This window comes from Lissotriton vulgaris, chromosome 2_1, assembly GCF_964263255.1.
Source record: "Lissotriton vulgaris chromosome 2_1, aLisVul1.2, whole genome shotgun sequence".
Classification (NCBI taxonomy): domain Eukaryota; kingdom Metazoa; phylum Chordata; class Amphibia; order Caudata; family Salamandridae; genus Lissotriton; species Lissotriton vulgaris.
Genome location: NC_141687.1, coordinates 356646837 through 356664468, shown reverse-complemented (window position 1 = coordinate 356664468; position 17632 = coordinate 356646837). Strand labels below are relative to the sequence as shown.

The 17632-nt window shown below is 48.2% G+C and overlaps 1 protein-coding gene across 3 annotated transcripts in view; it reads left to right on the top strand.

Annotated features, from left to right (window-relative positions):
• Window positions 1–17632, top strand: part of NEK8 (NIMA related kinase 8) — a 232474-nt gene that overhangs the window by 117522 nt on the left and 97320 nt on the right. The window lies entirely within an intron of this gene.

Below are 17632 nucleotides of genomic sequence, written 5' to 3'. Positions count from 1 at the left end.
CCAGGTGTGAGACTGAATCCGGAAACTTTTTGCCACAGCATCCCTGCGCGCCGAGGGCGGGACGACATCACGTGACTCCGCCCAGGTGTCGTCCATGCACGTGACGTCAGCGAGGTCACATTAGACCCTCCCCGGCGTGTCTACGTCCGTTTTTTCCTTTTCCGTGTGCCACACTGATCCGGTCCTTGCTACGGGCCTGTTTCTGGACCTTTTTCCTTCATTACTTTTGGTGGAACAGTGTGCGAATGCCTTCGGGCTTCAAACTTCTACGTTTTGTGAGCGTCTTATGTCGGCTCATTTGTATGTGGTGTTTGGGGGAGGATCACGGAGCCACTGACTGTGAGGCCTGTCAACAGTTGAAGCCGAAGTCGCTGCAGGAGCGAGCATGAAACTTCTCTCAGCGGGTTTCTCCAGGTCGACGTCCTCCCTTCGGTCTGCTTCCACCAACGGCTTCAGGTACGGCCGTGATCGTCGTCCTCGCCCTTCTCCAATGTCACGTGAGTGTTGCTCCCAGGTGGGTAAGTGTTGCGGTTTGTCCCCGGGGGCTGGTTTCTGGCTTGCTGGGGGGCGTGGACTCTCCGCGGGTGATGCGGCCCGCTTGTCGTCCTATCCACCATTTCCCGGTGTTGGGGCGTCGATTGTCCAGATGAAGACGTACGGGCCAGCTTTGCAGGCCTCGCTGGTGTCTCCCCCTCCTTCCCCTCCTGGGGCGTCAGTGGACCCCCCGCTTCGGGCCCCTCTCGTCATCCGCCACAGGCGGTTGCCTCGACAGAGGTACGAGTCAGAGGTTGAATCGTCCCTGGCACCGCGTTGTGGGTTGCTGAGCGATCTACGCCTCATTCTGGGCCACGGCTGGCGGAGGGCTTAGTGCCACTCCCCAAGCCCGTCTCGTTCCCCCAAGCAGGTGGCTACTTCGATGGGGGTCGTCGGTTCAGTGCCGTTCCAGCGATCAGGGGATCCGGTACCTCAACATCTTCTGCACCGGCACCTCCCGGCACCGGGTGACCCAGAGTGTCTTTCCCTCCACCCCTCTGCCTCCAGTCCTCTTTTGTGGACTGCTTTTCCCTCCCTGCTGGTTGGACTCGGGGGGAGAGGGTGCGGGGGTGGGCGGGGGCAACATGTTTGCCTCAACCAGCGCTGCCCTGCGGGCACTGCGATACAGAAAAGGGGGTGGTGATGAACAGAGTGTCTGAATTAAGCAGACCACTCTTACCCAGTCCAAAGATCAGGGCTTGATCCAGCACCGTTATTTATCTCACTGCCCCATCCCAGCTCAGAACCTGGCTATATGCAAATTAGTCTGTCCCTGGCCCAGTGCATCATGGGAACAGGGCAGACCAAACTACCAAGCCAATTCTTCACCAGAAAGGAGACAAGCTACCGGGGACCGGTTTCTGGCATTTCAGCCTCTTCGGCCCGGCTTGCTTGAATCCTGATGGAGCAGTGAGAAAGGGACTCATGTCTGGGTATACCCTGCCACACCTATAGTGGCCAAAAACGATACAGAAAAGGGGGGTGGTGATGAACAAGGTGTCTGAATTAAGCAGACCACTCTTACCCAGTCCAAAGATCAGGGCTTGATCCATCACCGTTATTTATCTCACTGCCCCATCCCAGCTCAGAACCTGGCTATATGCAAATTAGTCTGTCCCTGGCCCAGTGCATCATGGGAACAGGGCAGACCAAACTACCAAGCCAATTCTTCACCAGAAAGGAGACAAGCTACCGGGGACCGGTTTCTGGCATTTCAGCCTCTTCGGCCCGGCTTGCTTGAATCCTGATGGAGCAGTGAGAAAGGGACTCATGTCTGAGTATACCCTGCCACACCTAAAGTGGCCAAAAACGATTCAGCAGACCACTCTTACCCAGTCCAAAGATCAGGGCTTGATCCATCACCGTTATTTATCTCACTGCACCATCCCAGCTCAGAACCTGGCTATATGCAAATCAGTCTGTCCCTGCGGGCACTGAACATCTTGTGTGTGCTGGCTCGTTCCTCCTCCTGTTTGTGGGACATTGCTGAGTCTCTGGGATCCGAAGTGTCTCAGGAGGGTGGCCAGGTGGACTTACTGCATCATGCGTTGGATGGCCGGGAGCATGTGGCATTTATTCTCCGTTCCGCTCTGGACATCTCAGAGGTGCTGGGCCGGGCCATGGCTTCCTCGGTCGCTCTCCGTCGCCATCCTTGGCTTCGGAATGGAGCATTCCCTGAGAATATTCGGGAGCGGCTCATGGACCTTCCGTTTGATGGTGGCCTGTTATTCCATGCCCCGGCCGACTCCACCATCCAGAGGCCCTTGGCAGGGCTCCGTCCTCCTCCTCCTCCCCCTCCGCCTTACACTCCTCCTCCTCCGTCCCCTCCTCAGTGACTCCTGAGTTGGGTTGATTCTGGGCCTTTTTAGGCCGGTGTTTTTGGCTGATTTGTGTATTTTCAAGCCATGTGCGTACTTCCTTGGGACTTTGGCATTGTTGGCTGCTGGATGGCCCTATTGTTGATTATGTGTGTTACAATTGTTGCACAGACTTGGCCCTGAGATTAGGCCTTCTGCTTGCTTGGGCTGCTTGTCAAGCTTGCCGCGGGGGTGTTTTTTCCCCGTGGCTTTTTTGTTTTTCCTCTGCTGCGGAAGTCCTTCCAAAGTGGGTTCCCATACTTGGGACTTATTGTACCCTGGGAGGGGTTGTGGTAGCTGTCATATGGCTTGCTCTCTGCTGGAGGGTTCTGGTCACCTTCGGGTGCCTGTTCTCCATGGCGTTGTGTAGGTTGCTTGTGCCCGGAGGTCGTGTGCGCGGCCACTCGTAGTGGTGTGCCCGGGCATCTCCTCCTCTCCCTGCTCCTGCCCTGAGGTCTGGGATGATCCTTCCTGAGGCCTCGGGCGGTTCTTCTTGCTTCTGGCTGCCAGCGCTGTTCTGGCTGGCAGGTTGTCTCCACATGGAGTGGGTTCGCCTTCTTTTCCTCGCTTCCTTGGGTCTTCTAGGCTTCTTCTACTTCTTCCTTCCTTCCTGTCTTGGCATTGGGCGGAAGCTGTGTTGTCTTGTGGGGCAGTGGGGTGCTTCGGCCTCTCCCACCTTACCCATGGTTCCTCTTCAGCCTTCTTCTCTCCCTCCTCCATCCTTTGGGGTCGGTGGGGGTCTGCTTGGCGGGGGTTTCCCTTCTCTGGCAGGGACAAGGTTTTACCTGGTCCACAGATCTGGTTCCCTGTGGGGCCTCTGTTCTGTATCGGCTGGGGGGGTCTTTTCACAGTCCCTCCCTCCCAGGGGGTATTGCTAGGGTATCTATTCTACGTGAAGGAATCTGTGTCCAGTAGTCTCTATCAGATGTACGAGTTACTTACCTTTGGTAACGATGTATCTGTTTGAGACGCTTTTAGCCGCAGATTCCTTCACGGCCCTCCCTTCCTCCCCTATTCTGCGAGGACCCTTGGGTTGGACTTCGGTACTCGCCTCCTGGTGAGTGGCTGTAGCTCCAGTGAGTGCCTTCTTTGTTCTTGACAGGTGGCTCCATCTGGGGCGGTTTATTCCTCCTTGGTTCTTTGGAGGATGGGGTCCCGTTTTTTCGGTCCCTGCTGCTTTGGCTGCTCCTGGTTTGGAGGGGATTGCTTTCTATCCCTGTCCTCCCTCCCCTCCCTTCCTTCAATTGCTGTCCTCTGATTAAGGGTCATCTGGCCATGTCTTGCCCTTGTCCCTTGTGGGTGGTTGCCCTTTATGTTGGGGTGGCATGGAGGTTTGTTGTCCATGTCTGTGTTGGAAATGGTCCCCTTCCTTGCTTGGGATGGGGGTGGTGGGTTTCCCACGTGTGCCATGACTTACGTATGTTCCTAGCCTCCGGGGCACAGAGGTGGGAGGCTATCTATATGCTGGCAGGGTGGTTACGCAGGGCTCTGCTCTTCTTCTTTTTCTTCTTCCCTCCTTTGGGTTCTGCGGTGTGACACCACTGTGGTGGTGTTGTTTGTCGCTGTTTCTTTCCAAATGTTCTGCTTTTCGCACACTGTTCCCATGCTTCCAGTTTTTTGTCTGGTGTTTCCGCATTGTGGTGCGGAAAAGTTTTCCGAAGAAAACTGACGTAGACGTGCCGGGGCGGATCTTATGTGACCTCGCTGACGTCACGTGCGCGGACGACGCCTGGACGGAGTCGTGTGATGTCGTCCTGCCCCCAGCACGCAGGGATGCTGTGGCAAAAAGTGTCTGGATCCAGTCTTACGCCTGGGGATATTCTATGTGAAGGAATCTGCGGCTAGAATCATCTCTACCAGATACATCGTTATCGAAGGTAAGTAACTCATACTTCAAGAATAAAGTGGTTTTAAAGGACAAAACTAACTACTTAAACATTAAGTTTCCGTTTTTTCTGCTCTTAATGTTTGTTAAGGTCTCTTAGCTAACTGAAGTGAGTGTCTAATAAATAACTGTGACAGTTGACATTGCAGACTTGCCATCTTAAAAAAAAGTCCCCATGTGTGAGGAGGTGGCAGGGACTTGGAGGAGACGAAGCTTAGAGCCAATTCCACTCTAAGAATCTTCTACCCACCCCCAACCCACCTAAACCCCCACAACAGCTTCAAAAGCTGCAACCATTGTCCTGGGAAGCTTTCACTCCCCATAATCGACGTCAGCTGTGCCTTGCCTCCAAACGTGCTTGAAAGCCACTCTGTGAAGAGGTTTCTAGCTCATCTTTTGTTCCACTGTGTGATATTGGCTCTTCTTCAGGAGACCGTGTGAAAGTAGCTGACATTGTGTGTCACACAGTGGCACGTGTGAGTTGGACAGAAAATAGTCTTTCACACATAACTAAGAGTGAATCAGTTCTAGGTTTACTATTTGAGTCTGCAGAGTATACCACTACTGATGTAAAGGTGGTTTATTGCTAGGTGTGACTCCTAGACCTCTGGTCCAGGCCAGCACTCTCCCCAGCAGCTCCGCGTGTCAGGACAGCCCCCTGAGCCCTCCTTCATACCGGTTTTCTCGCCTGCAGCTCTCCTCCCTCACGCTGCAGTACTATTTTCCATTGAGTGCCCGCTTGGTGCTAGTTTTGTGCGTTGCTAGTTAATTACTGCCTGTGCCCGCTACCTGTGTGCATTCCGTATTGTGCCTCATATTCTTAATGAATTTCAGAGCCCCTCTTGGTCTCTTAGCATTTTTTAAGTGTGCCTTGATATTTGTGTGCTTTGTATTCTGGCGGTTATTGTTTTCCTTGCCCTCTAGGTCCTGGCGTTTCTCCCGCCGTTACTGTCCCTGCGGCCCAACCCCCGTCTCAGCCCAGTTTCTGCCCCGTTCCTGCCCCCTATCTACAGCCCCCCACTTAATGGTGGCCACTGTGAGTTCTCGTCTGCGCCTGTCCGCGACCTGACCGCAACCAATGACAGGACCCCTGGTTCAGCGAGGTCTCACCGCTACGACTCAACCACCCTCCACGCACTCAACCCCGGACGAGTCGCCAACTGCGCAAAATCTTCACCGAGCTCCTCCCTCGGGCAGTTCTCTTGCAGACCCTGCCGCAAATCCTTCACCAACAATAGAGCACCCGCGACCGCCGAAGGAACGCCTGATACACACACCACTGAAACCGTGACCTGCATCCTGCTCAACATGCGCTCCCTGCACTGACACGCCGTTGAGATCTGGGACCTGCACGACACCCTCTCACCCGACGTCGCCTTCTTCATGGAAACTTGGACCAACCCCACCTCCTGTCCTGACATGTCCACTGCCATCCCGGATGGCTACAAACTCCTGAGGAAGGACTGGCCACACCGCCCAGGAGGAGGACTCGCCATCGCACACAAAACCCCCTTCCGACTAGCCACATCCAGCATTAGTGACCCTCACTCCAACACAGAACACCTCCACTTCCAGATCCAGACCAGCTCCAGGACCACGCTTAGCGGCACCCTCATCTACAGACCACCAGGACCTCGCACCCTCCACGCTACTGCCATCCCCGACCTCATCGCACCCCACGCCATCACGTCCACTGACTACATTCTACTCGGAGACCTGAGCTTCCACCTCGACAACGGCAACGACCTCGACTCCTCTACTCTCCTCGACTACCTCGCCAACCTAGGGTTGAAGCAGCTTGTCAACACACCCACCCACAGAACGGGTCACATCCTGGACCCCATCTTTGCGGGCGGAACTGACATCCGCTTCTGCCACACCACCCAGCCCCTCTGGACTGACCACCACCGCACCAAAACCAGCCCCACGCCCGCCACAACGGAACTGGAGCAAGGTCACAGAGGACCACCTCAACACCACCCTCCGTCAACACCCCACCATTGCAGCGACCGAAACCAACTCCGCAGCCAGGGAATTTCACCGCTGGATCTCCAGCTGTGCCAAGAAGCTCGCACCCCTCCTCCCCCTCGTCAAACAATGTCCGCTGAAAGCCGTCTGGTTCACCACAGAACTTCAAGAAGCCAGACACTCCTGCAGATGCCTATAGAAAACGTGGCGAAACCTGAAAACCATGGAAGCACGGAACAACCACAAGAGCGCCGTGAAGGAATACCATCAGTGCATAAGAGACACCAAACGTACCTTCATAAGAAACAAAGTCCAGACCAACGTGACCAACACCAAGGAACTGTTCAACGTCATTCAACAGTTAGCGAAACCAACCTGCGAAGCCTCGTACATCACACCTTCCCAGGAACTCTGCGACAAGCTCCTACTTCCATCTCAAGATCAAGGCCCTCTACGACAAATTCAGCGAACCACCGACTAGCACCACACCACCCCCACCCACCGCCGCAGACAATCCGACCATCACGTCCTGCAATCCCGCTACCATCGAACTCATTACAACGACCATGAAGAAAATCCACTAAGAAGCCCCTACGGACCCCTTCATCTTCCACAGAGCTGCCACCGTCATCCCAACGGACCTGAAAAACTACCAGCCCATCTCTCTCCTCAACTTCGCGGCCAAAGTTACAGAGAGACTCATGAACGCCCAGCTGACCATCTTCATAGAAGAGAACTCCACCCTGGACGCTTCCCAGTCTGGATTCCGCAGCAACCACCACACCGAAACCACCCTCCTTGCCGTCACTGACGACATCTGCATGCTACTTGACCAGGGGCACACAGCAGCCCTCATCCTTCTAGACCTCTCCGCAGCCTTCAACACCGTTTCTCATCGCACTCTAGCAGCCAGACTGCACGACGCAGGAATCCAAGGAACCACCCTCGGCTGGATCCATTCCTTTCTCTCCGGCAGAACCCAAATGATCCGACTGCCCCCCCTTCCTCTCCAAACCCATTGAAATCAACTATGGAGTCCCCCAGGGATCATCACTCAGCCCCACGCTCTTCAACATCTACATGGCCCCCATCGCCGCCATCGTCATACAACACAGACTTAACATCGTATCCTACGCGACGACACCCAGCTCATCCTCTCACTCACAAAGAATCCAGAAGACACCATACTCTGTTTCCAGGAAGGCATGAAGAACGTGGCAGCCTTGATGAAGGACAGCTGCCTGAAGCTGAACTCAGAGAAAACCGGGGTCCTCATCGGTCCCTGCACCTCCGCCTGGGACCACACCTGGTGGCCTTCCTCCCTCGGGAGCCCACCCACCCCTACAGACCACGCTAGGAACCTCAGCATCATCCTGGTCTCCTCCGTCTCCATGACCCACCAGATCAACGCCGTCACCTCCACTACCTTCAACTGCCTTTGCATCCTCCATAAGACCTTCAAATGGATCCCCTCCTACTGCAGAAGGACCATCACCCACGCACTCATCACCAGCAGACTGGACTACGGCAACGCCCTCTACGCCGTAAACAACAAGACTCTTCTGCACAGGCTTCAGACCATCCAGAACACCGCAGCCAGACTAGTCCTCGGGACACTGCGCCACAAGCACATGACACAGCACCTACGAGGCCTCCACTGGCTCCCCGTCGAGGAGAGAGTCACCTTCAAACAACGCAACAAACAGGGTAGGGTGGGTTTGTGAACCCTGTACCAGGAGGCGCTCTGCCTCTGGACATGGTTGGAACACCAGGACATTTTACTGGTCATACAACACCTGCTGTGGTCTCTGTACGACAATGCGACAAACTCAGCCATTGATGCTTTACTGATCTCGAATGGCATCTACATTCGGAGGTGGTGCAGGGTCTCTTCTGAGACTGGGGCTAGACTTGTTGAGATCTATTCACCACTGCAGAGTACACACAATGTCAGCACTTCTGCTCGCTGGTGTTTCCAAAGCGGCTCTTGCTCTGCAACATGTTCTGCTTCGAGTGGGACTTGGTACTCCTGTCGCCATTTCCACTAATCCAACACCTGTCATTTCTCTAAATGAAGATCAGGACCAACCAGAGAGGATGAAGCGTTACAGCTAGAGCGGTCGACCTCGAAGTTGGGGAACTGGATTCAAGTCGCGGCAACAACGCTCAACATCCTGTGATTCTAGGCAAATCACTTAATATCCCTGTGCCTAACAAAAAAAACCAAAAAAAAGAATGTGTCCATCTGTAACGAAACTGATGCTAATGTAAAAGCGCTCTGATACCTGACATCATCGGGTCAAGTTTGCTCTACATAAACCTCTTTAAAAAAAAATGGCTCCAAGCCATCCTAGTAGCTCTGGGCTGGGCATGGAGATTATGGTATCCCTAATTCCTGAGCATAAGCATCTGTCCTCTGGCCAGGTTGCCCCTTGAGGAGGATCTCCTGTCGCACCAACATGGCAAAGTCTTGCATCTGTACCTTCGCATGCTCCACCTTCATGCATTGAGAGTGAGCGTTGACAGTTGAGGGTATTTGATCTCCGTCCCAAGGTTTGTGATGTCATGTTGGCAGTCAGACGTCCTTCCACTAAAACTTTCTGTGGCTTCTATTAGGATACGTTTGCCTTTTCTGCACCTCTTTCTGAGATTTCGTTGTTTGTTCATTCTGTAGCCCTGCAAGACTTTACTTTGGGCACTGTTAAAGGTTATTTGTCAGCCATCTCTTCATTCTTGCGGCTCCCTGACCTACTCTCCCTATTTAGGTGACCTATTGTGACTCTGTTTTTGAAAGGTTTACATCATCTGTTTTTTTTGTGTGATGCCCCAATGGAACCTCAATGTGGTCCCTCCTTTACGTATGGGATCTTCATTTGAACCCCTTCATAGCTGCCCTCTGCAGCTCTTGACTCTGAAACAGTGTACTTGGTGGCCATTGCATCTGCCAAGAGGGTAAGGGAACTTTAAGCTCTGGCGGATCAGCCTCCATACACCAACTTCTCTAACAAAATGGTCCTTTGAATGTCCTCTTTCTGTCCGAAAGGTTAGTCACTCCTTTTCACATTGGCCAAAGCATTACTCTGCTTACCTTTTATGCTCCTCCTCTTCCTTCAAAGAAGGAAGAGGAGGGACTCCATTGTTTGGCCCCAAAAAGGGTTCTGTCATTCTACATTAATTGTACCAAAGATCACAATGTGGACGATCAGCTTTTCATTGGGTTCACTGCAGCGAAGAAAAGCAAGGATGAAATGAACCATCTCAAGGTGGATTTTACTCTGCACAGAAATTTGCTACACACTGGAGAAGAAGCAACCTCAGAGAGCTTGTGGGCTCACACCAACAGGGCCAAGGCCACCACTACTGCTATGGTGCAAGAGGCACCTCTCCTATACAATTGTCAAGTTGCCATGTTGACGTCCCTTCATACATTCACTGAGCATCAGGTCAGGTCCGTTGTGAAGTCCATTTTGCCTGTTCAGCCCTGCAGGACTTTTTGGTCTAAGCCAGTTTTCAAGCCAACCCCGGGAAGATAAGGCTTGGATAGCTATTTTAAGGTGAGGTATCTGCAGTTAGAGGTCTCCAGCGGAAGAACAAGTTACTTAACTTCGGTAACGCCTTTTCTCGTAGAGACTCTATCTAAACGCAGATTCCTTACCAAACCTCCCATTTATCTGCTAGCTGGGCTCTTTTCCCCAAAAGGATTTCTTTAGGCACTGCACACTGGTTGAAACAGTTACATTGGTTTTTACAAGGCTCTGCGTTTTTGGCATGGAACTATCATGAAAGGTACTGATGTCAGCGTCCATCGCCACCCCCTTTTGTACCACTTTTGGCCGCCATAAGTGTGGCAGGGTATGCTCAGACGTGAGTCCCTTGCTCACTTTGCCACTGGATTCAAGCAAGCCGGGCTGAAGACGGCTGGAATGCCAGAAACCGGTCCTCGGAAGCTTGTTTCCGGTCCAGGGAAGACATGGCTTGGCAGTTCGGGCTGGACTGTTCCCATGAGGTACAGGGTCAGACTGATTTGCATATGGCCATGTCTGAACTGGGGTGGCAGAGTGGGCTAAAGAACGGTGATGGATTAAACCCAGATCTTTTGACTGGGTGTGAGTGTTTGATTGATTCAGATGCTCCGTCCATCGCCACCCCCTTTTGTACCAGCATGACAGGGTGGCAGCTTTATAAGCACCGAGACGTCACTTCTGAAGTGTACGACGATGGCGCAGAGCCGAGCGACACCACCTATCGGTGTACAGAGGTACTGCTCAAGATATTCTGGATCCAAAATCTGATGCCTGGGGAATATTCTAAGGTCAGGAATCTGCGGTTAGCTAGAGTCTACCAGAAAAGGCTTTACCAAAGGTAAGTAACTTTTTCTTCTCAGTGGTGATAAATGGAGTAGGGGCAACAAGAGAAATTATATGGTTAAGCTCTATTCCATATACATGAAGGAAATCAATCTTTGTAGACTGGATAGTAGCACATATAATGCAAATGGCTAAACAAATTGTCTTCGCTTATGCCATCTCCTCAGGTATTTTTACTAGACTGCCTTCCCCTTTTGGGCTAGGAAACCTCAATATTAGAACAAGAGTATGCTTCTTTCGAAAACTTCGCTTTCTGATTCTTTTCTGTGCAAGGCTCTAAAAGTGAAATACAAAACTCCCTGAGATGAGCTTGTTTTATGTTTTTAGTGTGAAGGAGATATGGTGCCACTGAGGGGGGGCGACAATTTCAGTGGTATCACATAGTTGATACCCACAGAAGTCAAATACTGGATGCTTTTAACTGTCTTTACCTTAAAATAGTGCATCGTGCTGCATTGCCTATGGGTGCAAGAAAGGCAACATAATCATTATATATGGAAATTGCCATTTTCCAAGCTTGGAGTGGGAAGAAAATCTTTATTTTATCAAAAGACACTGAGGCTCAGATTATGTGCAATCCCATTTAATATCTTCAAGTAGTACAGCATGGCAGCAGCAGAACACAGAATACGCAACATTTTACTCCTTCTAGAATGCAGTCTCTTTAATTCTATATGTAAAACAATAATGCCACTTTCCAATCGTAGAGCTGAAGATGGTGATCAAATTATTCTGCTCCTCCAGTTTTCTTTTTCTTTTAAACTTCTGTCATTCCGCAAGCCCACGATGCAATAGTCTTCCAATCTCTGCTCTGCCTTTCTAACCTTAGAAACCAAAAGCATGTTGTTTACCGCTTTCCTATTAAGTATTCTACAATTATGATAGCAATCAAGGATACTAAAAAATAGACTATTTACAATTAATAATTAGCATAATAGCGACTTCCGTCTGCATACCTTCTGAATAGGAAATGAAGGTGTGATAATCTGAGCCTTTGTGCCTTTATTAAAATTTTCTTTCCACTACAAGCTTTAAAATGTACAAATTTATGTTAAGACTCTCTTTATGTGCGAGTTCAAAGCCCTTGCACTATACATTCAGAAGCATGCACATTTGGCTTCAGGTAAAATCTTACATACGTGGGCATTTTAAATGAATCTGTGGAGTCAAAATTAACCTCAAATCTTCCTCCCATTACAAATGATTTTGAAGCCGTTGCTCCTCTTGATGAATGGGCTCCAAGCACATCTACATTAATACCTACTTCTTTCATCACACCACTTGCCCTTCTTTTAATTAGCACTAATTGTACAAGTTTAAATGGTTTCACACAAGAAAATAAGAGTTGATTCTCACCACTCCATCTCACCTCTCTTGTTCTCATTTCACACTCCTTCATCACACACAGACTCAGCTGCTCTCTGAGAAACAGATACTCCACAACTGTTGACAAAGTTTTCATTCTCCTAGTTCTATTAAATACCACTGTTGCAATTGCTAGTTGCAAGTCCATTGTTAACGTAAAGTCAACATTACCTGGCTATCCCATAAAAAAGAATATTTGAGTTTTTGGTGCCTCCAAAAATGAATACTTTTCATCAACTTACAAACTAAATCATTCCTTCCTACCGTGATGCCATCCACCAAAGTTTGACCTGCCCCGATAGCTGATTTACACTTATTTGCCATCTGGTAATTCAAACCATTGGTAAAAAAAAGTTCAGCCAGAGAAATTCACAACCTGCACTACCGATCCTCCCAAAGGATCCAAACCTTGCTTGATACATCAGTTGTTCCAAATCTTCCAAGCTGTGCTGTAGCTGTTCCTCGTTCCATCTACTCATGCCTTTTAGGCTTCATTCGAAAGCCCACCAACTCCTGAGGAACCCCAGAAATCCTCCTTGCAACTTATCAGAGCTGACCAAATAGGGCAAATCCCCTTGTGTTTTTGTCAACCAAGTTTGAAACAACAGACACAACAATAGGATATCTACTGTCTTTCCAATTACCATCAGAAGTCAAGCTTGCGCTAGCCACCATGGAGCAATTACTCACAGATGGGCCCAGTTTGTCTCAATCTGTAATAAAACTCTCAGAATCATAGAAAACGGTGGAAAAACATATGGCTGGCCAAACCTGTAGCAATACAATAAACAGGGGTTCCCTCTGAAGAAGTTCATAGCCCGAGCTTCCGGGCAACAATAAAAAGGAGCCTGGTTAATACTGAGCCGCCAACACATTGTCCATTCCCAAAAGAACTGACCTGGTGCTTCCTCCTATGAAAGTGTTTATAGCAAATTAACCTGCAAACATCACAAAACAATGTATGTCCAAGTTCTGTTATTTCTTTATCCATTCACCCCGCTCCCAGTTGTCAGCACTCCCTTTGCTGCACCCCATCCTTGTTGACTTGTATCTGATTCTATAAAAGTCTCTATTCTATCTCCAAAATTAGCTTTGCCATTCTAGACATCCCTATTCCGAATGCACCAAAATACCATCTCTAACTTCTCCATTCATTGTCACATAATAATGATATCAACAGCTTTTGTGGAGAGAGACTTCTTTTAATCTCTGCAATGACAGATAATGCAAAAGCCCAGGGAAAATATCTTGAATCTATGATAACAGACCTATGACCTGGACTAAATCCTTCAGTAGAAACGCTCTGCTCCACGATTTCTTCCATTAATTACTTATCCAACAGACCTTTTCTGAAAGGAGACTCGGCATAGACTACTGTGCATCCACTACAAAAAATAAAAAATCTGCTTTTTTGCTGGTCCCAGCACTGAATTCTCCTTGTTCACAATGTAATCTAACTTCTCCAAAAGAGTGAGCGTCATCTGAAAATGTTGCAACAAGGATGTCCAGTCCTGAGCCATTAGCAAAATATTGTCCAAGAAATTGATCGACCTGACATCTCCACTCTGTAACCTGTCCCTGCTTCCATCCAGTACCCAATGGTCTGAAGTTATTTTCCTCCATGCCTCCAAATGATATCTCAACCTGCCTCCTCCCTTAACAGGGAACAATTATAACGGAAAACTGCTCTCAACTTGGTAATATTCATATTCTGTCCTCTGTCACGATTATTCCTTTCTCTTGATCCCCTCTTTTGCTGAGGGTAAAAGAGAGTAACAGTCTGAAATCCTCCAGACAACTCTCTTCATCTAACGTAAAATTGTTGACTTTGAAACACACCTTGAGGTCTCCATTTGGATCGGCCTGGGAAGCGAGCTTTCCCTCTCCAGGTTCTACAAAATCACCTCTTGATAACACTCTCTTCATTGCTGTTTGGACTTGGTCTAGATAGATAAGTACGTGTAGCTGCATACTTTCTAAATCCTTAAGGTAATTGACTCAAAATAACAGACCTTGTGATTTTTAACCATCTTTCTCCACAGCGATGTCTACATGTTTAGGATCATTCTTCATGAAAATTGATTTCCTTCTTTCAGTTGCAATAGCCGAATTAGCGTAGCCTAATAAACAAACGGTTTGTTGAATTCATCCCCTAGGCATACATAATCAGTTGGAGTGATCACTTGGTTTTGAACATCCTCCATCACATTAATAAATAGGAACTACTGGGCCTACCATATGTAGTAGTTTATCCTGACATATTTTTATTGACTTCTATAATCCTTTCTTGTGAACCGTCTCCAATTTCAACATGTACCTGGCCATTCTGGTGTTATGAAAACTTTATCAACCAAAACAGGCCTTCAACATTCAGAAAACAAAAGGTTTATTTCCTCTGCCTCTATAGTCTTTCTTTTTTTTAAAGTAAATACTTGACCACATGGTTCTTGAGCCTCCATTGTCTTGATCTAGCATGATGGATTGGCCCAGGCTCAGATATCTCTCTACCTTAGGAGTCTCTCATGATATTCTTACATACATCTCCATCTCATATATTGTCATCAAACAAATACCGATCATGATTATCTTGCAACACTAACACATCCTGCAAATAATCATCTTTAGAAACTGTCAAAGGAGTTTTGAAAACAAATGTATTTTTCAAGAAGGCAACCTTTCTTATCCACCTTCCTCGCCCCCGGGTGGATCCAAAAGCATTGGGTAAGCTCTGTTGGCCAAAAAACTCTTTCTATCTTTTCCTTTAAAGATATATCTTTGACAAAGCATGCAACACAGGGCATTTATATTTAAATTTACTTTATATTTGCTGTGTGGCAAACTTAAACTATTTTAACAGATCTTCCTAACTTTAGCATTCTCAGCATCTGAATCAGCCAATGAAAAAGTCCTCATCCTCTGGGTCATTTTTCGTTGCCTTTCTGTCACCAGTCCTCATTTTAAAATGCTTAGAATGAAAATCAGCCCTAACCTCCTGTGGCAACGGGAGAGTGACTTAAAAAAGGGCTTTGATTTGCCAGAACCAGGTCAGTAGGAACCACCAGAAATGGTCTGTTGCCAGCTCGCACCTAACGTTGGTGACATTTTATTGTTTATATCTGTTCTGGCCCAAAGCCAGAAATCAAAAGCATCCCCTGTTCTTGAAAGGAAGTGGAGATGATGGTATGTGCTAAGGGAAAAGGGAATTCAAGATAAGGATCATGCTGGAGCAAAGCCGTGCCAAGCGTAAGGAAGGAGCCTCCAAACCCACAAAGCATAATGAGGTGATGCAGTGCTCAGAGTAATGGCCACGAGTGTCACTGATGCCACCACCATCAGCGTCATTCTACTAAAGAGAAGTTAATTTGAAACTGAGTTAGCCTTCTTGAAGTCACAGATTGTGAAACACATACAGGGACACCCGTTCAGAATCACTTTCACTTGGAGGAAGAAACAGTGGTCGACAAGATCTTTAAACAAAGCAATGTAGTTCTTTTTCAGGGGACCCTCATCAATAGTCATAAGCACTGATTAGTCCTGCCCATGTGCAGGATCCTGGAGCACTTCTTAAAAATGTTTTTTATATTTATGTTATACACCTTGTACACAGTATCTTACACACACACACACACATATATATAAATACAGCCTAAAGAGAGGCTACAAATGGTCAGATTACATTGAGTTTATTTTAAAGAATCCAGTCACATAGGTATATATCATTAAAAAATGGCTATAGAAAATATTTCACAATTTTATTTTTTTTAAAGGAAAGGAAATACCAAAACCTTGTTAGCTTATAGGCTGCTGCATAGAAAGAATAGTAGAGGAAATTGGCACTGTGCATTTAACAACCTCTCAGTACCCCTTGTATCCCATCATGCCTCACAGGTGACAGTTGGGTCAGTTATATTTTCCGGCTCCTTCAGTAAGTATCCTAGAGCACTGAGCTTTTCCTTTTTCGCAATTTAGTCAGGGAAATCTTTCCAAAATCTTTCAATTTTAACATCATTTGATAATTTCAGGATGTTAGGTGCAGAGAACCTTTTTTTTTACAGAAAGACTTATTTTCTGTCAAAAATGTCTTCACTTTTTGTGACTTGCCCTTCTTGTTGGAAGAAAAAGGCTCAGACAGACCCTCACTGTGTCTGCATTGTTTGCCTGCCGGAGTCCCATCATCCTGAGGTTTGTGGTCATTGCCAGAAGTTCTCCAGATGAACTCTGAAAGCCAGAGAGAAAATTAGACTTCATAGCTTTAAGAGAGAGGTTTCTTCAAGAGGCCCTGGGGAAGATCACTTTTCTTTCAAAGAGCCCTCCTCTCGCCCCAGGGACTACCGCAGAGGAAGATCTTGTGAAAGACACCATTATCAAAAAGGAGATGTTCCTGATCGATGTTGAGACGCATGGCTTCGAGGACGGAGCATTTACTGTTTTTCTCACCATTGACAGGTACGCTGACACCATCAAAGGTCGTGTCAAGTCACCACTTGACAGTCGAAGCACCCTCAACATTCCCTGTCAAAACTTACATTGACGTCAAGACCCCCTTGATGGCAAGAGTTTAGTTTAGTTTAGTTTAAAGGAGTTTGTAAAGCGCCTGGTGACGCCTCCCGGCGTGTCCCCGCGCTGTGGAGAGAGTGAGTTCTAAGGAGAGAGAGGGTCCCATCACAGAGTAAAGAGGCAAGTTTTCAACTTCTTCCTAAAAGAGGCCTCATTAACCTCTAGCCTGGTATCCAAGGGCAGGAGGTTCCAATGCCTAGCTGCCAGCGTGCGGAAAGATCTGCCTCCCATTCTGGCTTTTTTGGGACGAGCAGTTCTGAGCAGACCTATACCTTTGGATCTGAGGGCTCTATTGGGTTCGTACAGGGAGTACATCACACATCGAAGAAGCAGGTATCGCCGTTGAAGCCAGCGTAGAAGATCCCGTTGACGTCGAGGGAAAAGCATTCAATGTCACACGCAGTAGCAAAGCCGCTGTTGAAGGCCAAAGAAAAACATTTGCTGTCCCGCAAATTGGAAAATCACAGTCGACGTTGAGAAGTGAATCTAGGGCTGTCTCTACATCTACAGCCAGACCAGGATCGCCCTTGAATATTTCACCATGCTGTCTGTAAAGTCTACAACGTAAACCTGTGTCCCATACTTCGGGTTTTGAATGTTCCCCTTCCCCTTCAAGAGTCACACCTGAGATTTTCATTTCAGGTACACAATCTCCTAGAGGGTCAACATCTCCTAAATTCTCTCCAGGCTCAACATCTGTGCCCCCGTGATTCCGACAGGATCATAAAGTAGCTCGCATCTTCCACCTGTGGCACATAAATCTCCTCAAAGATCTAGGAGTCCATTGCATCACCACTCCAGATCAGAACCAGATCCACATCAAAATCTAGAAGATCGCGCAGCTCCAGATCTAGACAATGAAGAAGGAAATCTCCATCTTGGTATCTGACTTCTCGCTCTTCAGTCAGAGATTACTTTCCTACTCTAAAAGACACACCTCCTGCAAGTGGTTCACCTGTGGATGATCTCCTTACCTTCAATTACATAATAAAAGGAGCAATGAAGTTAAGCATTGACTTCAATACAACCACAACATTGTCTTCTGTGAGCTTTGAGACTCTGCATCACAGATTGGTTAAACAACCACTACTTCCTCTGGT